Source organism: Topomyia yanbarensis, chromosome 3, assembly GCF_030247195.1.
Source record: "Topomyia yanbarensis strain Yona2022 chromosome 3, ASM3024719v1, whole genome shotgun sequence".
NCBI classification, from domain to species: Eukaryota; Metazoa; Arthropoda; class Insecta; order Diptera; family Culicidae; genus Topomyia; species Topomyia yanbarensis.
Genome location: NC_080672.1, coordinates 164,452,319 through 164,479,753, shown reverse-complemented (window position 1 = coordinate 164,479,753; position 27,435 = coordinate 164,452,319). Strand labels below are relative to the sequence as shown.

At 39.5% G+C, this 27,435-nt stretch overlaps 1 protein-coding gene across 5 annotated transcripts in view; it reads right to left on the bottom strand.

Moving 5' to 3' along the window:
• Nucleotides 1–27,067, bottom strand: part of LOC131692994 (mediator of RNA polymerase II transcription subunit 12) — a 51,281-nt gene extending 24,214 nt beyond the window's left edge. Inside the window, exons 1-2 of one of the 5 annotated variants that reach the window (XM_058980427.1) lie at nucleotides 26,804–27,053; nucleotides 26,055–26,435 (exon numbers count right to left, since the gene is read on the bottom strand). The gene's annotated coding sequence lies outside the window, so the exon portion shown is untranslated. Of the gene's footprint in view, nucleotides 1–26,054 lie in introns of all 5 variants that reach the window. The other 4 variants (XM_058980428.1, XM_058980426.1, XM_058980430.1 and 1 more) reach the window with 4 other exon arrangements.
• Between the last annotated feature and the right edge of the window lie 368 nt (nucleotides 27,068–27,435).

The following is a 27,435-nucleotide window of genomic DNA, read 5'->3' as shown; positions in this document are numbered from 1 at the left end:
AACACACACATCACACAAATGAAAGAACAGCTGAAAAAAGAGCTCCCAGAATGGAGCTCGCAGGAAATAACCATGCGAAGGCTAACAAGGGAAGTGACTAGTTTCATATTAATCATTGTATTGTCGCAAACCAAGATTTATGCACAAATGAAAATAAAGTCTTAATAATCAGCAATCAGTTGAATAACTTGAAATAATTGATGACTTATACCTGGCAATCCGCAAGTTTTGTTTGACAATCCATCAGTTGGTTTTGACCTGTTTCGAAAACTTTGATTTTCTCTCGCCCTTGAAAACAGAAAAACCCACCCGACGAACACCATTCGCTGGTCCGATTCGTTTGATGTTGGATTGAAACTACGATTTTGTCGAACGTCGCCCCCACCCGAAAAACGCTATAAGAAATAAACAAGAAATAATCAGCTGATCAAAAACGTCTCATGGATTGCCTATTTGCATTACAATATATTCCCTAGTTAAGGTCGTACTACTGATTTTTAAGCAAACATTGCGAGAAATTTAACCGTCGTATTTCCGAATCACTTATTAAACATTAGGCCTATGCTAGCTTTTAAGGAGTGCTTCTATAGCTTAATTAATTATAAATAGATTGATTGAATCCGAAAATGAAGTTCACAAAATTTGCAGTGGAACAGTTTTCGCATTACAGTAAAAAAATTAATTTCGCCTTTAAAATAAAAAATACGTTTAGTAAAATTCAGATATCTTCATTGATATGAATTGTTATTATGCTAAGTTAAAGGTATTCGAATGGCTATGGAAGGTTTTCTGAACATTAAGATTTAGTGCTGCTAATGTTTCTGACGTTATTTAAGAGTTTGTTGAACTTATTCTTATTTTTCCCTCGTTTTTGAAGAAAATGAGCTTTGGGGCAAGATATTTTGAAAATTATATATTTGTTAAAACTCTAAGCGCTAAGCTAATAATCAATGAAAACAAGCAATTATTAGATTAAGTTGGGTAAAAACTGTGAACGTTATAAGGATGGGAATTTTTGAGTTTCGCTGGGATAACTTATTGAACCTCCTCAATCCCAATTTTTCTAGGGTTTGTTACATAATATATGAGGAATTCTCTGTTAGAACGCAGTTAATCAAAAAAAAAGATAAAGATTTTGCGAGAATTTGATCTGGGATAATATTCGACCTTATCCAAATGATCCAAGACTGATAATAATTTCAGGCTCAGTATTGTGACAAGTCATTAAAAAATGGGTATTACATAATAGGGGGCCCGGGCTACTTGGCAGTTGGGGTAAGTTGGCGGTATCCCTTTTTCTCCGTTCCTATTAGACGTATTGTCCTACCTCTCGTTATGTACCTTGAGTTATGTGAAACCCATTATCCAATGTGTTTTGGTTGCAGAACATTTTGATTAGTGAAAGTTGTGGGCAAGATTGTATTTCCGAGCATACCAAGTAACTTTTCTAAATTTTGTGCTATTTAGGGTGATTTTCAATCTATTTCTCGGATGATTATATTTTTTGATAGTGCGTGAAACGAGCTTTCAGTATCCGCATAGATATTATCCACGAACTATTTTTTAAATAGTCGTTAATAGAACACGCGGTTGGGGTAGGTTGGCGGTGATGCACGCGGGGCAAGTTGGCGGTACTATTTACATATATGTATATTTTTAATTCACTCCAAAGTAAGAAAATCTTTTTCTTATGTATCTCGTCAATGCAAGAGACATATACTTCGGCCAATCGACTGAAGAATTTCGAAAATTTGCTTTTGAATATGGAGCTCACTTCGAAACCAAAAAGCCGGGGTATTGAGACTGAAATACAATAGCAAATGTATTAACATAGTTTTCTTGAAAAGACATTCAGCACGTTCCACAAGGACCCTTGAAGTATTTGTTTCTCCATTTGATTACTTATTTTTGGGCGTATCTATGCATACCGCCAACTTACCCCGGGGCCAGGATAAGTTGGCGGCTTTTCCGCGTTACATATTTTTGTCTCTAAAAATGGAGACATCAAACAATTTAATATAATTTAGAGATGTTGCCAACAGTCTGCTCTTTCATGCCAAGTGTTCTATTTTACAAGATCTACTTACATCAAAGCGGTAAAAAATGAAAACTGAAAACACCGCCAACTAGCCCCAGTCTCCCCTATGCATATTTATTTCCATTCTTAATTTTTCTTTTTTAAGAATTTATATTTTAAGAAGACAAAAACGTATGAGCCTAAGGTTAAACATATTTAAATTTCATAGACTTTATATGTTGACTTGGTCAGATAATCGGATCCGAATTTATGCGAAAATTCCGTGGAGGGTGACAAGGCAAATTTAATCCAGTTTCATTATTTTTTAAAGTTTAGCTTTAAGGCTGGTATTAGTATAGCGTGTCTATTCATATGATTCCAAAATGAATTAATTGTGTTCAGATAAACGATAATATAACCTATACAGTTTATAATAATGCCAGACTTGAAACTAAACTTTTTTTCGAGAGTTGTCCTACTGGAATTGTAGAGCTATGTAAATTCTCGGAAGAGCTCCCCGTCAGAATCACTCGCTACAATTACAGACGAGACGGGTAATGTCACCCACTAAAACACTGCTTAAGGTCAATTGCAGCGGGTTGTTATTCTGAATGTGATACGTACTGCACTGTTCAGATATGTGCGGGCGTCGGGATTCCGCGAGCGCGTGTATTATCGCGTGTACGAAACTTCGTGTGTATAAACTCTATTTTATAACCGTGTGTCGTTCGCATATTCGCGTGTATTCTTGGATGATCGCGTGCGGACCATTAATTTTCGGTGTACGGTTTAGATGCTAGAAGAAAAAGAGATCATCTATATCACTAACGTTTCCGGTCGTGTCGCCATGGAAGGTGTTGTCTAGTAGATATGAGCTTTATTTTTTTATTGGTCCGGCTGAATTTATGGGCCTAAGTTGCTAGGACGGAGGATAATGATTTTCGGACATTATCGATTCATGATCGCGCGAACACGGACGAGTACTAAAACATTCATCTTATTACCGGGGTGTGATCAAGTTTGCGTGATTGCCAGTATAGGTGTGCGTGGTTGATCGCGAAGGGCCTAAGCGTTCGTATATTAATGTGTTTGGCGCGAGTGCTTGCGTGCATGTGACTTCAAGTCTATAAATTCGATTTTGTAACCGTGTGGCCATTCACATATTCGCGTGCGTTCTTGGATAGTCACGCGGACGGCCATTCTGATATTTAGTTTTCGGTGTACGGTTCACATTCTAACAGGGAGTGAGTTACCTCATAACATTAGAGTTCCCGGTCATGTCACCAGTGCTGTCTAGTGGATATGAGAGCTATCCTTTTTTCTAAATGGTCCAATTAAAGGCATGGACCTAGACTTCTGGTATAGAGGATAGGCTTCCGGAAAAGACCAATTCATGATCGCGCGAGTGCGGGAGAATGTAGGTTCACGCTTGAGACCGCGTTTGAATGTTTATAATGGCATCATCAAAGTATTTCTTCGCGGGGAGACTGATTGTGCTTTGTCACACCTCTTTCGTTTGCTCTCAAATTTTCTGTAATTAACTCGAAACCTCGCTTCATCCGCTAAATTACTCTTCCTTTGAACCACAAGATGAATGTCAGTAGAAAAATGGGCAATAATTCGTAGAACGTCAATATAAGTCACAATAAGAATGTAGAAATGTAAGGTAACAGTTGACGCAAGCTAATATTCTAAACCAACGATCATCATATAACAAAAATACATTAGTATTTCGAATACTACCAAACATTACTACAAACATTAGCAACCACTAATGGTAAAATAGAGTGAATGTTTGCATTAATTTTGTGCTGAATAGTAATATGAAAAAATATATCCAACTTAATAAAAGCTCACATAAGCTCTTCGGGCCTCGTTACACTTCTATCAAGTCATATTCCAATCAACGTTTTAAAGATGTCTTCTATTAAAATGAAACATGGTGAATAACTCAAAAAAGAGCTGATTTAATTCTAGTAAAAACCTGTTTTAATCCACCTAGTGGTGCAATTGTGCCTTTCTCATTTATCTAAACTATGATTTAACGGTTGGTTATGTTCAATATAACATTGTGGAAATGTCTATTTCATTCTTATTACACTTGAGGAGCATATATAAGTGCACGACTGCCACGAACCTGATAACCAACATGTCGATACTGACGCTCCTTAAAAGATATATATTTTTATATAGCTTGATCATCGTTAGATCAATGTTGTTTTCATGTTAACTTCATGGTGAACAAGGCACGGGATATAATTAGTAGAAGGGGGTGGATGTGTCGGGAATCATTTAACCTATTTTTGTATACGGGGTGGATGAAGGGGATGCATGTGGGAGGTTGTTCTGAAAAGGGGGGGCAGGTTGAGAGGTAAGAGGTTGAGAGGTAGATGAAGGGTTCAACACCAAACTTCATATTATACCTTCCAATCGAGGCTAGATTAGTGAAATTTGGTTCAGTCGTCACCGAAGTGGTTTTAGATCTGGAATTTGGTCGGAACCCCGGGGCTTCCGGAATTATCGATAGTGGACAATACATTCCAATAGTTTTTGATTCGCTATCAGTAATCTAGGCCTGCGAATAGAAGTAATTTGATGTTCATTTCAATAGATTTTAAACCTATGAGGAATTACGATTGTACCGGTTTATATGAGAAATTCCTATGAGACCGCAATAGCCAAAGTGTAACTCCGGAACCAAACGTCAGAACTGAGTGAAATTCAACAGCAGTCAATGAAAGTATTATATCTTTCATTTGAAATCAAGCTTGTAAATATCGGTTAAGGGTTTGCTGGAAAATAGGTGTGACATTAGCTCGCTAGCTTGGCGAGTTCTCAGCGGGCATCAAGATCCGTCATAGGTGACCAATGTGGTCAAAACTACTTAAATTGGTCATCAGTGATCTAGACCCGCAAATCCAAGTAATGTTGAACGCATTTAAATATGTATTACATCATTCGGACATCATAGGGTTATCAGTTTATTTGGGAATTTGCTGTGTGACCACACTCTTTAACACGTAACTCCGGAACCGGAAATCCGATCAACTAAAAATTCAATAGCGTCTTATGGAAGCGTTGTACCGTTCATTTGAAACTCATTTGTGCAAAACGGTTCAGCCATCTCTGAGAAAATTGGGTGACATTATTTGACACACATACATACACACATACATACACACAGACATTTTGCGATCTCGACGAACTGAATCGAATGGGATATGACACTCGTCCCTCCGGGCCTCGGTTGGAAAATCGATTTTTGGAGTGATTGCATAGCCTTTCTTTATATGAGAAAGGCAAAAAAACAAAATGAAAATAAAAATTTATGGTGAGTGCGAACCCACTGTGGCTTGTTGAAATTTGCAATTCCCTTAATCCTATCGTGAGAGGAGATTATTAAACAAAGATGAGTTTGAAGAGTTAACAAAAGTTTTAAATAAAGAATGCTTTTTCTTAATTTTTTTCAATTGAGATTTTTTTATGACTGAGTTGACATACCAACCTCATGTTTCTCTTACGGCCAGGAAAACTTTTTGCAATAAACTGCTAAAAATTCGTCTTTTAAGACGAAGCTCATTTTTTGTGTGGAGTAGGTATTAAATAAACAATACGTGTGATGAGCAACCAGAAAAGAGCCTAGAGACCCCATTTTAGTCCAATAAAGTGAATGTTTGGTGCAGTTTGTACGCGAATGGCATTATCAATGTTCCCGTTTTGTCAGCCTAAAATTCACTCAGGAGCTGATCGAGAAATGGTTGAGGACTGGTTGCTTCTAAATGTTGTTACACAAGATGTTAAAGACATCATCTCGAAATAAGATGGGGTAACAAGTAATATGGCCGTTGCAACCATCAATTTATTCAAAACGACGTTCGATAGACCAATCCTTCTTGCGATTTGACTTCCTTGGATTTTATTTCATGGTGCTTAATAATTTTCTCCTCTATGCTGACAAAGCGCAACCAACTGATGAGCTGGATGCTAACATTGAATGCGTTATTCAAGAAATTTCTCCAGTTGCTCTCGAAAAAAGACCAAAAATAATTAAAGTCGGACCGACCGAATGGAATTTTTTAAATGCAGTCACAGTGCACATTCATTTGAAATTATTTAAAAAAATTAAATTGTAGACCATATGGTACCAAAATCAACTAACAACAATGATCGTGATTTTTTTGTAAATTTAATTTCAATTTAAATTTTACAAGTCAAATCAGAAAAAATGAACCTTTTGTTCTCATCTCCAGTGACTGGGGATAGGGGTCGAATACCGTGTGCATTGGGACCTTGAATTGTGCACCGACAGCAGTGAAAAAATACACTTATGCCGTTATCAAAGCGTCTCACGTACGTGCCTCATTCTGTGTGATATCGCACACTGATGTAACTCTTTTAGCTTTGGTTTATTGGTGCATAATGCACAAGTTTCGTTTGCTATTAATATTAGCTGGAACATTTTGTTTATAATCCAGCACAATTAATGGTGATCTTTTGATTTGGTCCTCGAAGTAAAAGAAAATCGAACTGCATGGCACAGTATCCGTTTCTAAGCCACTTGTGAATCGTTTCATAGTTATAGTAGATGAAACCAAATGATTTCTGATTTTTTGCTTATTCAGCGGCTTGAATTGCACTTCTGTATGCGAACGAGTACGCGTGAGGATTTCTTTGTTGTTTCGAGTATTTAGCTACTTTATGTGATTACATATTGGGATAGGTTGTAGAATTATTACGCAAAGTCTATGCGATAGATATTATCCATAGGCAAACAGTGGTGGTGATTCACAGAATTGGACTAAAAAGATTTTGCAGGTATAATCGTAGTACAGCTCGTCAGTTCACAACCAACTGTGTTTAGAATTTATTAAAAAGACGCTTTTATCAATAGTCAAAAAGCGTCTCGTCATTATTTAAAAATCTCCTCCTGTAGGTCGATAGGTTTGCTGGAATTAGTGTTGGATTGTAGAGTTGCAATCGTTATTATTTTCTATTTTCATCTAGAGAACAAATTTAATTCTATTATAAGAATTAAATCTGTTCTTTTTATGAGTAATCCACCATATTGAATTGTAATAGAAGACGGCTTTAAGATATTGATTGCAATAGAACTTGATAGAAGTGGAACGAGAAGGCCCGGTTTTTATTAGGTTTTATATTTTTTCATATTACTATTCAGCATACAATTAATTGAAATATTTATGCTAAATTAGTTATGGAATTTGCGTTTCGATTTCGTCCCATTGCATTGGCTCATAACAGCGTTTTGAGGTACTTAATTCATGGGAGTCAAAACTGTCCATATTAGCCATTTCACATATTCTACAATGTATGTGTGTGTAAAAAGCGCCATCTTTTGCCAATATTATTTCTTTATTAAATTGATCATAGTAGGCCACAGAAAATTTAACTTTTGAACCGAAAGAGGTACGGAACGAGATGAAATTGTATACCACCCGTTAGAAAATCATTCAACATTGGTGTTAGCCTCTCGGCAGTCGCGCTAGTACACAGAGTGCGCGCTACTCAAGAAATCAAGCGAAAGCGTCTTTGAACACCAGCGCCTACTCGTTCAATGAGCCATTTCCGCGACTTCAGGAGGGCCAGATATAAAGATTTCAGCAGTGGATAAATTTTTTACGGGTGCTTATGGACAAACAATTTTACCTTAGTTTGGTAGGTGATACCCAGACCTTCCACAATAATATATAATTACAATTTTTGCCGATAGTGAAGATACACGGGTGCGAAAACAGGCCAAAAATTGACCAAAATCCGCTATAAGTCTTTACACAGCATTCACAGTTATATGGTCTTTTCGGAAAAGTTGTGTGTTTTGTGTAAAAATACCTTTGAACATTGTTAACGCAAAAATTAGAAACAAAAAATTTATAAAAAATAGGAAATGAAGGAGTTTATCATCTCATAACTCGATTACTGTGAGTGACAGAGACAACATGTCTTCTGCAAAATTTATAGAAATATTCTCCTCTACAAATTTGTCGAAGAAAGTCAAGCGCTATCTCTTTCGGTTCAAAAGTTAAATTTTCTGTAGCCTACCATGATATTTTTTTAAGTATTATTGCCAAAAGATGGCGCTTTCAACACACACAAACATTGTAGAATATGGACAGCTTTGACTCCAACGAATTAAGCACCTCAAAACGCTGTTTTGAGCCACTGTGCATTAGAATCCGACACTAACTTAATGACGCTAACTGCAAAAACGAAACCACTATTTGAGTTTCTGAACAAGTCCCTAGTTCTGCGTGATGTTCCGCAAGAAAAAAAGTTCTGACTAACCTGATGAGAATTAATGAAGTCGTTTGCGAGATCGCGGGCGTGTTTGTGTGGATGATCGCGAAAGTCTCGAGCGTTTGTATGTTAACGTGTTTGCTCCCGTAAGCGTTGGCATATTGCGTATACTAGCGTGTATATAACTTCGCGTATATAAATTAATTTGTATAGCGGTGTTGTCGCTAGAACATTTTTATGCTCGCGCGGCCAAGATTTTAATATATTCTAATATACGATTGGTGTTTGTTTGTATTATCGCAGTTGAGATCGCATTATTAAACGTTGTGTTCGATGGGGCACCCGGACATCCTTTTAGGTTCCAATTAATGAAATTCCAATGCTTTTTCAATAGCTTGAAATTGAAACTTCGTAGAACTTCACTAGGTCAAGCTTTTGGTTTAATAATATTGTTGATATGGTAAAGGGGGAGTGAAGAGGTGCTCCTGATTTTTTTACAACGTTAAAGGCCGATGAGTGTACCCGGCAACCCACAAAACTGAAATATCAATAACTAAGGCAATTTCCAATCGATTTCGACGCTTTTGGGTGTTTTGGGTTCAGGAACTCATCTACTTTTAGATTTCCCGGTAATCCGGATTTGCGGAAGCATGTTCTGCAGACGAGACAGGCAATAACACCCAATAAAACGCTGCTTTAGGCCAATTGTAGCGGGCCGTTATTCTGAATGTGATATTCATTGTACGGTTCAGGTATGTGCGGGCGTAGGGACTTCGCGATCGCATGTATAATCGCGAAGGGCTGGAGCATTTGTACGTTAACGTGTCCGATCGCGTGTGCATTTGTATGTCGCGTGTGCTAACGTGTATGTAACTTCGCGTGCATAAATTCTATTTTACAACCGTGCACCTTTAGCATATTCGCGTGTGTTCTGGAACGATCGCGCGCGGACCGTGAATCTGATAGTTAATTTTTCGTGCACGGTTCAGCTTCTAGAAGAAATTGGGTTCTTCCATATCACTAGAGTGGATATGAGCTTTATTTTTTGATTGGTCCAACTGAATGTATGGACCTAAGATGCTAGAATGAAGAGTAAAGATTCTCGGACGTGACCGATTCATGATCTCGCGCGTTTGCGGGTTCGCATTTGAGACCGCGTTTGTAACTTCGTAAGTACTAAAACGTTCACATTATTACCAGAGTGTCGTCAAGTTTGCGCGATGGCAGGCGTAGGTGTACGTAGATGATCGCGAAGTGCTTAAACCTTCTTATGGTGACGTGTTTGTCGCGAGTGCTCGCGTGTATGTTGCTTCGCATGTATAAATTTGATTTGTAACCCTGCGACCATTCACATATTCGCGGGTTTTTTATATAAATCATATCCTGAGTAGTCAAAATGATTAATGGATTATCAACATGAGAACCAATTAACCTCTAGTAGTAGAACTTAGTGCAAATATTTGGATAACTCTATTGAATCTATTGTGGCTTGATGATGTTTACAATACCGTCAATCCCATCAACCTGCGAGAGGGAAATTGCCATATGTTCTCATAACAATAAATAACAAACTTCCGAGATAATTTGAAGAGTTTTGATACTCATATTGCTAGGATATCATAAAAATTTTCAAATCATGCCATAGTAGTGGAACATCGCTCTGGAAATACCAAGAACCAGATGCATTCATCCGGTTTAGCTTTACAAAATCAAAAATTCGGCGATTTCCTGAATCCAAAACATTTAAAAGTGTCCAAATCGGTTAAAGAATATATAATAATGATTAATAGTTATGTTTATTAATAGTTAATAATGTGAGTGCCCGGGTACCGTCGTCGGCCCGTCAAAGGTGTTTTTTGCTGGACACACAACGGTGTGGGATTTAATAAGTTGACTTAATCATTGAAGTGTTTTTATTTTGGCAAGGTTGCGGGATGTACAGGAGGGCACCAAATTTAATGTCAACCTGAATTTTCTAAACGAACTCACCGCAAAAGCTAGAGCCCATCGAGTCCCGTCGTGACACCCAAGCGCAATATCTTGCACGGTCAAGAGTCATAGCAAAGAATCAGATAGAATACCCGACATATCATCAAAAATCTTGTACGACCCAAACACCAAATGGACCGGAAATGCATAAAACGTCGAAACCTCCGAAGAAAGTCCGGGAATTTCGGATTCCAGCCCCGGTGTAATAACTCCCAAAATTGCGTACCCCCGAGGCAAAAGAAACAAATCGACAGCTTCATCTTCAAACTTACGACCCATCCTGTACTGAAAGGCGTCCAAAACCCTAAAAAGTCGACCCTAAAAACGACACCGGATCTCGAGTTCCACGCACAGCAGACATCCGCCATCAAAATCACAAATTCGATCCCGTAACTCAAAATGGCCCCCTAACAGGTGAAACCCCTCGACCACCGATCGCTTCACGGATATGCCCGGCTGATTCCAAACTCCACACAACACCCTTCCCGCCCCCACACGATCTTTATTCGCTGCTCGGACCATCACCACTGTTCAACTAACGGATTTGACTCTCTAGTTAGAACGACTGACAGATGTTAATAGTGTAGAAGCATTTGTTCACCTGTAGTCAAATTGATTGTCGAACCAAATTTGACATGAAACTTTAACATTTAGATGCTTTTCAACTAGATAATGGTCCCGCTAGCGGAAGTCCAACAAAAAGTGCTTCAATAAAAGTGTCCAGTCAGCGTCTCAAGATCGTATAACATGTAAAAGCCACATTTTTGTTGACGATCTGGTCCACGTGGATTGGGGCTTCCTTAAAACTACTAATATTTTTAGTGAGTTAGAAAAGTTTCCGTCCATAGAAGATTTTTATATAAGCAATGACCAAGAGTGTTAATCAAATGGGCCTTTCAAATCAAATCATTGTATACATTTTACAATTACGAGATGGTTTATTGTAGAAGAGCGCGTCAAATTGTTCACAACTGTTGGAAAGAAATTTATCTGTCGCGAACGACGGACACTTTTCCTCCTTGACTCCGATTGGCCTTCCACTTCATTGTCCAGTTGTAACTTCAATGATGCCCTGATGCACTCTCATCACCCCATACTTCATATGAATATAGTGTCAAGAAATATTTTTTTTATCCCTTTATGGGCAGCTAGGGCCGAGGGTGGTGGCTAACGGGTTTCATACATCCTTGACCTGACGGACAAAGCTATGGTGCCTTGAACACAGGCAACGCAGATCCAAGGCCATCATTGAAATGATAAGTTCTGCGTTTGAGATGTACTTCCCCCGGTTGCCAGACGAATATCTGTAATTATTACTTGTTGCTTTGTATGTATGAATCTAATGTTCAGTCCTGGGTGGTGTATGCGTGGAAGGTGTGGTTTTTAGCGTTCGAGTCCAGGAGTGCATATCTGTCTGGGTTAGCGTGGGCGTTTACTAATTGTGTAATAGTGTGATCGCTAAAGGCTCGAGCATATGAATGCCAGCGTGTCTCCAACTTTGCGTGCATAAATCCGATTTTAGATCCGTGTTGCCATTCGCACATTCACGTGTATTCTCGAACGATCGCGCGCGGACCGTGAATCTAATAATTAATTTTCAGTGTATGGTAGAGAAACGTGTTGTCTAGTGAATCGGTCCAACTGAAGGCATGAGTCTAGGCTGATCGAGAGTAGAGAATTCCGAACGTAGCCGATCTATGATCGCGCGAGTGGTGGGTTAATGCTTGAGACCGCGGTTGTAAAGTTATAGGTGCTGAAATGTTCACTTAAGTAAAGGGGTGTTGGCGAAATTGCGAGCGTAGGTGTGTGTGGATGATTGAAATTGTAATGTAAGTTCGCGTTTTTGACCAGGTTTGTGTTATCGCGAAAGTTAGGGGCGTTTGCACGTTTTGGATGTGAATGTATATGGGAGAATATGCAATTGACTGTGCTAGTGAATATCAGTATGAACCCAACTCAAGATACAGTAATAAAAGGAAAAATAACATGCCGAATGTTTCTTTTTTTAGGTCAATAACCGTGCATTGAAAAATGCTCAAAAACTCTGAACTAGGCCCCATCGAGTCCAGTCTGTCCGTCTCGTCCTGTCGTGTCTGGGGTTTCCAGGTTACATGCATTCACCAGATGAGACTAGCTTATGTCAGCTTACTTGTGCACTGGTTTCGTAGAATCGAGGCGATCATCGAAATGACAGATCCTACGAGTGAATGCACTTGGCCCAGTCACCTGTCAAGCATTTGTGTATTTGTGTGTGTTGAGATATGTGTGGAGCCTGTAAATAATATTTTAATACGAATAATATTTTATACTTCAAAACAAGAAATGTGCAATATACTACTTGCAGTTTGTTGATCGTTCCTACTTATCTGATTCCATCGAGTATGAGAATACAACTCCATTGTTCTAAAACCTGGCGACGTCCGATGGCAGAGAAGAATCATTGTGGGCAGCAATGTTGCTCTTCTTGGATGTATGAGCTCGAAAAGGTCATCACAAGAATATAACGCATGAGACCGAAAATAAATAAAAAAAAATAAAGAGAGGAGTTAGTATTGTTATTGAGTATTAGTAATATGCCGATTTTTTTCGAGAGTTGTCCTACTGGAACTGTAGAGCTAATTGATTTAATTAAGGCATGGACCTAGACTTCTGGAATCGAGGATAGAGACTTCCGGACGCGAACGATTCATGAATGCGCGAGTGCGGGGGACTGTAGGTTCACGCTTGAGACTGCGTTTGAGTGATTACAAGTGCCGAGACGTTCATATTATCACCGGGATGTTATAATGTCCGGAAGAGCGCGAGTATAGGTTGCGTGGATGGTCGCGAAGGGCTCAAGCATTTTTATATTTGTTTGTCGCGTGTATGTGACTTTGCATTCGATTTTTATGTAGTTTCGCGCGAACACGGGCATTTGGAGGTTCACTCTCGAGACCGGGATTGTTAATTTATAAGTGCTAAACCATTCACTTAGTCACCAGGGTGTTATAGTTTTTACGAGATCGTGGGTGTGGTCGTGCGTGGATGATCGCGAAGGACTCGAGCGTTTGTATGTGGACGTTTTTGTCACGTGTGCTAGTGTGTAACTTCGCGTGGACACATTATTTTTATAAGCGTGTGGCCATTCGCATGTTCGCGTATTCTTCAACGATCGCACGTGGACGTCTTGTCTAGTTTTTATTTCTATTGGTCCAACTAAAGGCATGAATTTGGGCTGCTATGATCAAGGGCGGAGACTTCCGGACGTGACCGATTCATGATTGCGCGAGCTAAGGTTCTTAGGTTCCAACGTTCACCCAATCAATCGGGGTGTTTGAATATTGGCGAGATCGCGGGCGTTCGTATTTGTGACCAGGTTCGTGTTATCGCGTAGGCCACGTTTGTACGTTTGGAATGAGGTGCCTGCAGAGAGAATTGGGCCCTAAACCCACATTGTATATTATTTGACCATGGCAGTGGATAATAAAGATCGCCAAGTTAAGTACTAATATTGATCACAATTTAGCTTAACTAAAAAGAAAATAATCGTATCCCAAGTTTATGTGATAGTTTAGTTGATGGACCACATCAAGGTACAGTATCATGCCGAGGGATGAATATAGTGTCAAGAAATATCAAACAATATATAATGTAATATAATATAATGTAATACAATATAAATAACTTATTTTTGCTCATGCTTTTAAAATGCGGGTCCCCACTTTTCTTTACTATGTACTCGTATCTCAGCCAAAAAATTTCCAGCAATAAGTGATCCTAATATACGATATGATAATGGAAAAGAAAAACTGTAGAGACATCATACTTAAACACGAGAAAGCAATCTGCATATGGATTCACGATGGTCCTGATGAATCAAAAACATTTACCTTAAAAAATCGGTTTATAACGATTGGAGGTTGGAGATAAAGCATATTAAAACAACCTTTCTCCCAGCCCAGCAAACTATTGAATTAGCACTTTTCCTTTCAACCACCTTACAAACCAAAAGAAAACCACTAAGAACCGTGTTCCTATGAATGGAGAGTACCTTGTGAAGAATGAAACACTTTATCAATGTTTTACTTTTAATCGTTTCTCCCTGTTTCTACTCATTCGCCTTGGTTCCCTTGTCTCCAGGTCAACATTTTTCAATGACCCCTTTGGGCTTATACAGGTAGGCAGACATCTTTCCTTTTCCGATAGGTGTATTGATTTAATATTCACTTCCGGTTGGCCTGCTTGTTATTATCGTAAGGATCACTTCGTGATAAGAAATTGGCACTTGTCTATAGCATGCAAGGTAAATAGTTGGTGAAGTGAAATGGTGTGTCAATATTAAGACACTAGTTCAATGAACCAACCCCAATTGGAACATGATCTATAACTTCCAATTCATTGTGGACTAGAATAGAAACCAATGAACAGAAAAAATGTTTTGCTTACTTATTCGCATAGACAGTTTTTCATTTTCGAAAATGGTCGCTTTTTGAGGCTTCCTCGGTTGAACCTTAACTGCTTGCAGCAAACATCAACAATAACAGCAACCGTCTGACCAACACAAAATGTTACAACGTAACAGAACTGATGCGGAATTTGTGAATGAATGATTCTAAGTAAAGTTATATTGAGGCGAAAATCGTTTCTTTGCGAAAGAAATCACTATATCATTGCGTAACATCGGACCACTATATATTAGGGTGGGACAAAAACTAGAACAACTGTGCGAATTCTTAGCTCGATATCTGCAACTATATTTTTGCGCCCACTGTTTAAAGTTTGATTTTAACCAAAACTGGACGTATCATTCAGGAATTAAGATTAGAGTAGCATCGTGAATAACGGTATTGATCTCCCTTATTACTTTATTGGAAACTAACAATTCTACATAATAACATTTTCGCTTTACAGGCAGCAAAAAAAAAATATTGAAAATTTAGAAACGAACTCATGTTCTCCAGATTGTCTATTTATGACGCTCGCATCTGAACTATAAAACCACCTATGTTGATAGCTGCCTAATTCGGTTTATGGCTAGCATATCACGGTTAACTTGATTGAAGTATCAGCCAGAGTATCCAGATAAATTCAATTTTCACCAACGATGTAGACACTTAAGCATTGTATAGAGAATAACTTTTGAACCAGAAGTCGCAGCCTATTACACTCTTCGGGGAAATTGTACACGGTACTCGTATCTACCGAAAACAGCATAGCATATACTTTTAGAATACATAGGAACGTGTCTACGAAATATTAAATAATGTGGATCGTTTATCCATGTTAAATCACATGCGAACTTCAAACCATTTGTACTAAAATATAGTGCATCCTATAAAATCAACATTTTACATGGTTGAATTTAAATAATTTCTACAAAATTCATCCAGATTGAAATTTTTTTCACTAGATGAATAGTATTTACTGTGAAAAATCGGAACCTATCCACATTTTAAGGTAGATCACAAAACAAAAATAGATCAATGTTCCCCATACGCCATCGTTTCACACCCAATAGGTCTATTTATGACAATTGTCAAATTACACGGAACCATGACAAGTTGCGTTGCGTTGCGTTGTGACGATGAGTTTGGCGGATTGCCCATTGACTTCATCATGTTTGACTGCTGATTATCTAATAAGAGTTGTACACAGAACCATGATAAGTGATGATAATTGTATTGAAGCCACCATCAGTGCAAGGGCTACGCTAATAGCTGCAGTTGCTTGTAACAGCAAAGACAAAGTTATATTAGCGAACGACCTTCATTTCATTGCTGTTTGAAGGGCCAAAAAGTGCTGGATCCATTAGCAGAAATTCTTATGCGCAGTCCACAGGGACAGTCCCAAGGGACTAAGAATCTCCTTCCAGCAATAACATCCAGCTGTTTGAATAGCACAATTTGTAATACTCGTTAAGGCACCGCCTGATAGTTTGTGTAAGAAGAGCGCGTCAAACTTACCGTGCCGTGACAGAAAAGAATAAAAGCATTAACAACATAATCCAAAAGAATTAGATGGTCAGTGCTGCCATTCCTGTCTTTTGACTAGGGACATGCGTTTCTTTTTTTTCTTTGGGACGATCCATAAATGACGTAGCATTTTTTGTGATTTTTAGCAATCCCCTCCCCCATCGTAGCATTTCGTCTCAAACCTCTAAATACCCCCTGGTAATTACGCAGCTTGACCCCCCTCCCCTTGTCACCGTAAAATTAAAAAAAAAATTAAAAGCGATGTTAGTTATTCCCCTTTAAATAAGCTACGTAGCATGACATGACCCCCTATCCCCCTGTCGTCAAACATCATCACAAAATACAATACTCCCCCTCCCTCATATAATGTTACGTCATTTATGGATGATCCCTTTCTTTGTTGTGTCACTTGCGGACGGCTAAGACCGCTCGCGGTCCATCTCGCCAGGACATGCGTTTCTTTACGTACCCTGATCCAAGACACAGTTCGAATGATGCTTTGAGGCATCCTCCCCATCGCAGCATGTTTGTTATGAAATATAATACAAATGGCCAAAATGCAATATAGTGCAACAAATGAAATATAAACAATAAGCAAAATAAAATTTGATATGCGTTCATATGCTTTTTTTCTGAGAGTTGTCCTACTGGAGCTGTAGAGCTAGGTTCTCGGAAGGGCTTCCCGTCAGAATCGCACACTACAATCAACGACACGACCAGAAACTTAATAAAATATTCTGACGAAAAAGTGTCCGAATAGTTTATCGCAATTTACCTGTACGTTGACTCGCCCCTCGGTAGTGACAACATATTAATTTCTCGGGCAACACTGCTTTGATTCGGGTATCCTGGCAATCAATGCATGGCAAAAATAAACAAAACATCAGATGAAAAAAAACGATTCAACACTCGGATGGGATTTGTTTTACTGCTTTTGGCGATTTTGAGAGAAGTTTATTGGTATGAAATATAAAAAAATGATTCATAAAATACCTTCGTTTCAGCGCTCACAAACATGTGACTATTGCGACTGATAGCGATTTGACGTTACTACTTGCTATTGAAAGACAGCGTAGTTTCTCGATTTGATATGTGCCGTAACCTGGTGACGGCTCTGTTCCGAAGGTTCGTAGTTTTGGTTATGGCCAGCATAGTAATTCATCGACACAACAAGCTGACGCGTCGATCGTCTGCAAGCCGTACTGACCCCTGCACTAATACGTTTACCGCAGTTAGAGATTCTTCCGTCCAGCGCAGTCTTCTTATCGACAGTGTCATTTCGCCGGTCGGATTCGCTGAGTACTACGCCGGAAACCGAATAAAGTATTTGATTCCGGTATTACCGGTTTTTCAAGCAACGCAAACCTACGACCGTGACCGTTTTTGAGAGAAAACTACGCCGCTAAAGTCCTAGTATTGAAGACCTGATTAGAAAATTACAGCAGGTACTTGTTCACAGATATTACTGATGTCCTGACTTGCACAGCAGTTTCTGTAACAAGCCACTGTACAATTTCGTTTACAGGGTGATGCTGGGGTAATACCTTGTTAATCCTGACGATGCGATGCGAACGATATGAGAAAACCGTGGTGTTGAACAAAATGTATAATGGTAAAAATACAAATTGTGCAATCAAAAGTTCGTTTAAATTTATTTCGCACCAAGGATTCTTCATGGCTGACATGATTTATTGTACTATAAAATTAATTTATCGAAATCACATTTATTAGAAACTAGATTAGAACTAGAAATGTTCCTGTCTATCTCAATCGCTGACGAAAAGACGAATGAGAAAAATTTAAAACTTAGGATTAAAACCAATGGTAAGGTTTGCCTGCCTGCACAATAACTAACTTATTTGACCTGATTCAAAATCTGTACTAACAGGATGTCGTACTCAATAAAATTACAAATTACAAACTGTATATAAATAACCAGAAAATTGCTACATTAAGAACTCATTTCCACTATCGAAAGTACATTTGAAAAATTGCGGCTTGTGGTAATATTGATTAGAACCCTCATTTTCACCGGAACACGCAATATTTCAACTATATTATTTTCCTGTCTGGTTCCTGGTACAATTTCGGGTAGCTTTTGTCGCTGTAAAGTGACCCTTCCATCTGACCAATACCGTTCCATAATGTGTCACGCAATAAAAACCTTTGATAAATTCACATAATAGTTAATCAATCAAACATTAAAATGGAAAAAGAAAACAAATACCGGCACAGGGCTTTGCGATCGTAGATGTTCAGGAGTACCAGTTTTTTGTGAATGCAGACACAGCACGAATCGCGGTCCCACTGGAAGATACTAAAACATCAACAGTTAAACAATTACTAATCACCACCAGATTTTTGCGCAGATTATCCTCGAATGTTTTTCGAGGTATGTGGCCAATTCGGTGGCGTCGTATTCCTTGAGCATCGGTAACGGTAGTACAGTTTCCAGATTACGTTTGTTAACTGATTCCAAATAGCGGGCTTAATGCGTAGGCTCGATCGCCACATTGGTCATCACTTCCCCGGTAATCACCAACATTGTCGACACTATACTGGCTTTACAGTTTGGGAAACATGTTATTCATTTTGCATTTTAAATGCAGCCCGAGTTTTCAAATGCCGTGGCGGGAAATGAGTCTACATGAAAAAGAGTTTTCCGGAAGTATTAACATTAATTTAACACAACCGCGGAAAACATCACGTTTAAACGTGACGTTTTTAAAACAATCAACAATACTAACTGTTCCCAACAGGGAAAATTGTTTTTCAGGTTTAAAGTCGGTGCAATTTTGTTACTGTCGGCATTTTTCAAAAGCAGCGGATTTTTTGTTTCGACAGCTGGAAGAGATTTGAAAAAATTTTCCTGATCAAATTCCGGCAGTGACTCATTGAACAAGCTGATGCCCTATGTCAATTTCACTAAATATCCAGAGTAGCGTGTACTCAGTGACGGAAGACTAAAATTCCAGACTCCTTTCGAAAAACACAGGCCAAAATCCCATGACACAATTTTTACGATCGGTACAACTTAGAAACCTTCTAGAGTTTTTCTGGTATAACTGTATTGTTTTATGGTTTTGGAAGCGGATAGCGTGTAGACTGGTTCACGATGTTGGAGACGGCAGTCAGCTGCTCTGGATTGTCCATAATAAGTCAGATCGCTGAAAATAGTAAAAACATTAGGACACTAATCGCAATCGATTTCCGAGAAGATTTTCGCGATCGTGAACAAATTCAGAGTATTTTCCATAGACTGTAACTTATTTTGTAAAGCAAACAGTTTGTTTGCTTGTCAATTTGGTTTTCTCTGCGTAACCAAGGAGTATAACAGGTTATTTGGAAAAAATAACAATAGACTATTCAGTGTTTCTAGTTTTATGCATTTTCTAACCAAAAGCCATATTTGACATTACCAGTTACCTGAGTCACTGAGGGGTAGTCAGATTTGCGATACAGTTTTACAATGCCAGTGTCTAGTCGTGTCGTTGCTACAATTGCAGACGAGCACGAGACAGTCAATGTCGCCCACTAAAACATTGCTTAAGGCAAATTGCAGCGGGCCGTGATTCTGATTGTGATATTCATTGTACGGTTCAGATATGTGCGGGCGTAGACTTCGCGATCGCTCGCATCATCGCGAAGGGCTCGAGCATTTGTTAACGTGTTCGATCGTGTGTACGTTTACATGTCGCGTGTGCTAACTCGTATGTAACCTCGCGTGTATAAATTTTTTTTTAAAAGCGTGCATTTCGGATATCCGCGTGTGTTCTTGGATGATTGCGGGCGGACCTTGAATCTAATACTTAATTTTTGGTGTACGACTCAGATGCTAGAAGAAAATGAGATCTTCCATATCACTAGAATTCCCGGTCATGTCGTCATGGAAGGTGTGGTCTAGTGGATATGAGCTTTATTTTTTGATTGGTACAAGTGAATGTAAGGACCTTTGTTGCTAAAACGGAGGTTAATGATTTCCGGACGTGACCGATTCATGATCGCGGGAACACGGACGTTTGTAGGTTCGCGTTTAAGACTGCGTTTGGAACTTCGTAAGTGCTAAAACGTTCAGCTTATTAAGAGAGTGTTATCAAGTTTGCACAATCGCGGGCGTGGGTGTGCGTTGTTGATCGCAAAGAGCTTAAGCTTTCGTATGTTAACGCATTTGTCGCGTGTACGGAACTCGATTTCGTAACCGCGTGGCAATTCACATATTCGCGTGCGTTCTTGGAAGGTTAATCGGGCCACCATTCTGATATTTGGTTTTCGGTTTACAATTCACATTGACCCCATATCTCTAGAGTTCCCGGTCATGTCGCCGTGGAACGTGTTGTCCAGTGGATATGAGAGCTTTCTTTTTTTAATTGGTCCAACTGAAGTCATGCAACTAGTCTGTTGATATCAAAGATAGAAACTTCTGGAAGTGACCGATTCATGATCGTGCGAGCGTGGAAGTTTTTAGGTTCACGTTTGAGACCGCTTTTATAAGTGCTGAGATGTTCACCTTATCAACGGGACGTTATCATGCTTGCGACATTGGGGATGTTGGGGCCGTGAATGGTCGCGAAGGACTTAAACATTCGTATGTTAACGTGTGAGTCACGTGTACGTGACGATTTTACAACCATGAGGCGTGTATTCATGAATGAAATGATCGCGAGCGGACCGTGAATCTGATGATTAATTTTAAGTGTATGGTACAGATGGTAGAAGAGTCGGTTTCCCCATATCACTAGAGTTCCCGGTCATTCACCATGGAACGTGTTGTCTAGTGAATCTAATAAATATAAGCGTCATTTTTGGGTTGGTCCAACTGAAGGTATGAGTCTAGGCTGCTAGGACCGAGGTTAGACTTCCGGACGTGACCATTTCATAAGCGCGCGAGAAGTGGGTTAATCCTTGAGACCGCGTTTGTAATTTCATAGGTGCTACGTTTACTTAACTACCGGAGTTTTTTATTATCGGCGAATACGCGAGCGTAAGTATGTGTAGATGATTGCAATTGCATGGTCGCGTTTGTGACCAGGTTTGTGTTATAGCGAAGGCTTTTGTTCGGTTCCACCTATATGAGTATAGATAGAGTATAGTATAGAAATATAATAATAAAAGAAATTATAACATACCGAATAAAGAAAAAAAAAGATGCGGAGACTCATTAGAAATACATAAATTGACCGATAGTATTTTGGTATACATGAGTAATGGAAAAGAAAACTAATAAATGTACAAACGAACAGACTAATGAAGTAGACTAGAAAAACACATGTAACATAAAATCAAACTACTTTAACTCGTGCAAATGTTGTTTATTTACCATTAACGACAATTGCATTCTGTTAGACTTTCATCGTGCTATGCTGACCGAGAATGGATGATTCACGTGCGTCGGTAAATTAATTGTTCTCTAATTTATCCAATCCAACCTTCCCGAATGAATAGAATCGCGTGCAAAAATAGAACACCGGAAGGATTACCCACTATTCTAGCATATACGCCAGTTCTGCATCCATTCCCTGACCCAACTATCACAAATATTCAGACGAACACATACACAGATAGATATAAGAGTGGGATACGGTTATATGAAATAAAATAAAATTTCGCTCCGAGCGACTTTCCAGGCTCCATTCAGGCTCCAGAATGACCCCACAAACCCTAAGCTCGACTGGTGACACAATACTGCCGCGCCTACGGTCCAAAGTTCACACGGAATTTCGCATGGAAAAATCGACCCCGCAAAACAATTTCCCAAAGAGTCACCCGCTACCTCCCAAAAACAAATAGACGCCCGACTTCTATAGGAAATCCGTCAAGGAAACAAGGTCCCGAAGACCGCGAAACGATCCGATGCCTATGGAAAAAGTCATTAATAAAAAATCGATTAATGTCCTAAAGTTCCATGAAAAATTCAATCCTTATAGCACCACTGCTGCTAGAACTATACACTAAAAATTTCAACTTACACTTATTTTTTTATCCCTTTATGGGCAGCTAGGACCGAGGGTGGTGGCTAGCGGGTTTAATACATCCTTGACCTTACGGACAAAGCTATGGTGCCCTGAACACAGGCAACGCAGATCCAAGGCCATCATTGAAATGATAAGTTCTGCGTTTGAGATGTACTTCACCCGGTTGCCAGACGAATACCTGTAATTATTACGTGTGATTATGTATGTATATGTCTAATTGTGAGTCCTACTGTGGTGGTTTGTGCGTGGAGTGTGTAAGTTTTAGCGTTCGAGTCCAGGGGTGCATACTTGTCTGAGTTGGCGTGGATGCTCACTAATTGCGTAAGAGTGTGTGAATGTTTTTTCGAGAGTTGTTCTACTGGAACTGTAGAGCTAGGGTGTCGGAAGAGCTACCCGTCAGAATCACTCGCTACAATTGCAGACGAGATCAATTGCAGCGGGTCGTGATTCAAAATTATATTTGTTGTACGGTACAGACATGTGCAAACACAGGGACGTCACGGTCGCGTGCATCATTACGAGGGACTCGAGCGTTTGTCCGTTAACGTGTTCGATCGCTTGGGCGTTTGCATGTCGCGTGTGCTAGCGTGCATGTAACTTCGCATGTATAAATTCGATTTTATAACCGTGTTTCCATTCGCATATTCGCGTGTGTTCTTATATGATCGCGTGCGGACCGTGAATTTGATACTTCATTTTCGCATTATCGCTCAGATGCTAAAAGAGAGTGCATTCTTCCATATCACTTTCGCGTATTCGAGATTTTGGATGTATTGGTGAACGATCGCATTTGCATGTTCGCCCCCGCCAATTCACGACGAGGGACTCAGACATTTGTATGGTAGCGTATTCGATCGCGTGGGCCTATGTATGTCGCGTGTGATGGCGTGTATGCAGCTTCGCGAGTATAGTTTCAGTTCTGAAATCGTGCGGGCATGGAGCAGACTTCCGGACGTGATCGACCCGTGACCGCGCGAACGCGGGCGTCTGTGGGTTAGCGTTTGTAAATTTGTGAATGTTATCACGATCATTTTATCAACGAGGTACTATCGTGCTTTGGAGATCGCGAACGTAGGTGTGCATGAGTTATCGCATAGGGCTGTCAAAGATTGTTTGGTATATTGTCATCTTCGGAAGCCCTGACAGGGTACAGTCCAAATTTAGGAGAGTCCCAGGTCGGGGCTCGTCGCTAAGCCCAAGGTGCCTCAAGAGTGCTTGGCCTCAAACCCACATTGTACATTATTTCGATCATGGCATAAGTGAGTAATAAAGGTCGCCAAGTTAAGTACTAAATTTGATCACAATGTAGCTTAACTAAAAATAAAATAATCGTATCCCAAGTTTCTATGTGATATCATCACTGTAATACTGCTTTGGTGGAAAGGCCCCCGGACCACGTCAAGGTACAGTATCATGCCGAGGGAAAAAAATTCAACTTACACTTATTATGTACAAAAGAAGCTTCAATTCATCCCTCAAAACTATTGTAAAGTGGCCAAACAGTTCCGATAATTGATTTAGGCACATTAAGAGAGGATCAAAACAAAATTGCATACAGTCAAACAACCAGCAGCAACGGTGCTAGAAAAAATGAATAGCTCATCAATCGTCAGAGCATCAATCGGTTTCTGTTCCACAACCCTTCTCTCAAGCCTCAGATCGCCTCTCGGCCCTCGAGACCCTGCCTCTGTCAAACTTCCCATAAAAGCCACATAACGACTTATCTCTAGGAGGCAACGGGCGACTCCCGGAGGAACCACCCCGCGAAAGTCAACCCTTCTACACAAAACCCCATGCAAACCCTAAACAGGAATCTAATTTTTTTCCCACCCTAATAGACATACGACCAGCACATAACAATTGTACACTAGTACTAAAAACTACAACTACTACAAAATGACTATTATATTTCTACTGATATATTTATCAAATTAATTTAATTATTAAATTAATTGAATCAGCCTGTGCACGATGACGAAGTCGACCGATAAATGGACACACAATGACCCCCACTGTGAGCCCCTCCACCAATACTGCCATTAAGCTGTGGAATAATGCTATTAAACACAGCCCACAGCAGAAGTTAATCCACGCCGACCCGCCAGTCGGCCACGTCAGGCGCATAGGCTAGTGGTGGAGCGTTAGTATGGGTTGGCGCAAAGTGTGAAAAGACCTATAACATGTAAAAGACCCATAAGCCCTCTCGGTCTCCTAGATGCGCCACTATCGGGGAGTAATGCAATAACAATCTTAAAGCAATTGTCTGTCAGAGGTTCTGTAGCACTTATGCATGCAATATGCTCGATGATGTTTACAATGCCGTCAAACCCCTCAACCTAGATGAGGGGTATTAATTAATTTCTTTCAAACTTTGCATACAAATTCTATATAAAAATACCTCTACGTTGAGTTATCGAGATAATTTTTCAATTGAGGGTCTTCTTTGTGTGCTTTCCGACTTCGCCGGATACAGACCCTTTGTTTGAGGTTTGCTTGCGTTCTCAACGGCGAGCACGCGGCCGCTATGTCCGGTGGACTTGGCCAAACCGCATCACACTAGCTTCGCACAAAACCTCATATTCGGAAGCACAATAACACTATGTTATGGATCTGAAACACTAAAATAAAGTAAGTGTTCCCTAAATCATCTCAGCACCTCTATTCATCCCATCCATTAGAACACACAATTCAGTTCGTTGAATAGTCAGTAAATTTTTTAACAGAACAAAGTGACCTTAATAATTATTTACTGATTTTCAGCTATATATTTTCCGAGTTTCAGCATAACAAACCACTTCTACTGAGATCTTGGTAAAAGTTTTGGTATCTGAGTGCTCGGCTGTATAAAATTCAATGGACGTTGCGAAAAAGCTAGGATTTGGTAGAACAAAATTAAGTGTGCATTAATAAGAGCAGTGTCTGCTATCTCTATTCAACGCATTAGCTTTAGTGGTGGGATGAATAAGGGTGCATTGCACACGACTTTTCGCTTTGCTTGAAAGCGAGTATTTTACTCTTTACAAGCCAGATTTGTTATTGTAATATTTCTTAGAAATAAAGCAAAAATATTGATACCCGTTTAAGCGTAATCCAAACATTAACATAAGATTTCAACAAAATAGTGTGATATCCTGACTTATGAGATAAATAAAAGTTTGTCTACCCTAAAGCGGCCCTTACACGTTCAATATTTTTGTCAATGCCAGTATTGACGATATTGTTACAATATTTCAGTCCCGTTTGGAATCCACATCGTCAATACAACTTTTTTCCATTACACGTACAATACTTCTGTCAATACTCTCCAGTATTGACAAAAATATTGAACGTGTAAGGGCCGCTTAACATATTTCCTGGCAGAAAAAAAATCCCACTTACGAGGGAAGGAGTAGCTAAAGTAAACAATTACCAAAAAATCTTGTTATACTTATGGGGTTTTCGATTAATTGACACCGGTGTAGTGGAGTGCACTGAAACTGCACCGTTTTTGCACTTTCTAGCAGATGTTCCATTGACACTTCTGCTAGAAAGTGCAAAACCAGTGCAATCCACTACGCCGGTGTCAATCAATCGAAAACCCCATTAAGGAATTTATCCACCAAAACAAACCGCCATTAATTTGCTGTTTTTTATTTAATTCAAGTTTAATCGGTTTCTTCTATCAGAACTGCTATAGCTAATTTTGCAGTGGAACGCAGTACATAACGTTTCACCTAATTTCACGTCACTCTAATCTAGCAGGTTCCCATTCTATTTCTACCCAATAAAAACAGAAAAAAGTTACAAACTGTTACGACTACCAAATCTGGCATACACTTCAGGGCGCTGTAAGGTATTTGGACGGTCGAATCACAAAAAAAAATTACGTACCTTTTCAAGTCTTGGACGTTTTGCTTTCACTTTTTTTACTTCCGGACTGTCTGTTTCTGTTGTCTTCTCCGAAATTCCGAAGGCAGGTTCTCTATGTGCCTTGAAAAATCAAATGACGTTTGCGGTTTATCGAACAATGGGGAATTCTTCACTCCCCTTTTCTTCTGGTGCCTGCTCACAGTTGAAACGAACGATTTATTGCCGCAGACAGAAATTTATTTCGTCTGTCCGCTATCCAAATCTGGAGCAGTTCGGATTTTACCACCAACGAAAAGCTGATGCTGGAAAACTAACAATTTTGCACTCCACTTCGTAACGGGAAATCTCTGCCTGCTAGATTCTTCTTCTTTACACACTTTTTCGATGCTTTTCCACTTGCCCCTTCGAAAAAAGGAAAAAAAAAACTGCGAGTGCTTCCTCCGCACCACCGCCGGAAGCACAACCTTACTACGTTCAACACGCACACACGCAACCGACGCGCGACTATACGATGTAAAAGTACCTTTTGTTTTCACCTATCTGCAAGGAACTCCGGACACCTCAAGATCCAAAACGTGCAATGGGGCAGTGATTTTCGAGATATTGGTTGACGAAATCGTTTCTGCTTATGCTTTCGATTTTTCCAACCAAAAAGCAGATTTTTAACTTCCACGCACACAAAGAAAGCTGCTGTCGCAGACAGAAAAGGAGAACCTCAATTCACGACGTATGAGTAAAATGAAGAAGGTACTGAACAAGAAGAAACTCACGATCTTTGCAACCGGGTTGGCAATGAAGACAAATTTGCTTTCCTTGAATACTAAATACACTCGCGAAACACGTTCAAAATCGTCACAAATTACTGTTAACCGACACGGCGGGACTCGGGCGAGAAAACTTTTATATTTTGAGCACTGCTCGATACCTTTTGCAACAGAAAATCCAAACTTTTTCGATCGCTTATACGTACTTTTACTGCTGCTGCTGCTGACAAGAGACGAATTTGTGAGGTCTACAAAAATGGCGTTGCCACTCAGCGAAGAGCCTTCTTGTTGTAAAAACTAAAGCAGTGTTTGTGAAACCGTGCGTTATTTCCCATCATATCTAGATCTAAAATGACACATGAATTTTAAATATGCCAGAAGGGTCCAAATGGCACACACGCTCAACAAATTCTAGTCGTCAATTGGGTCATTAAATGAATACTAAAATAATTACTCCTTTTATTTCATAAACCGATACACCGATCATTTCTACATATAATAATATATTCGTTCTACCAAATACAAATACATATTTGTATTTTGTTCGACGTTTAAAACTTCAGAATGATTTTCAATTGGTTTTCTTCAAAAAATGTAAAGACGTCCTCCATTGTCACTATTTATCTTCTTTGACTGTG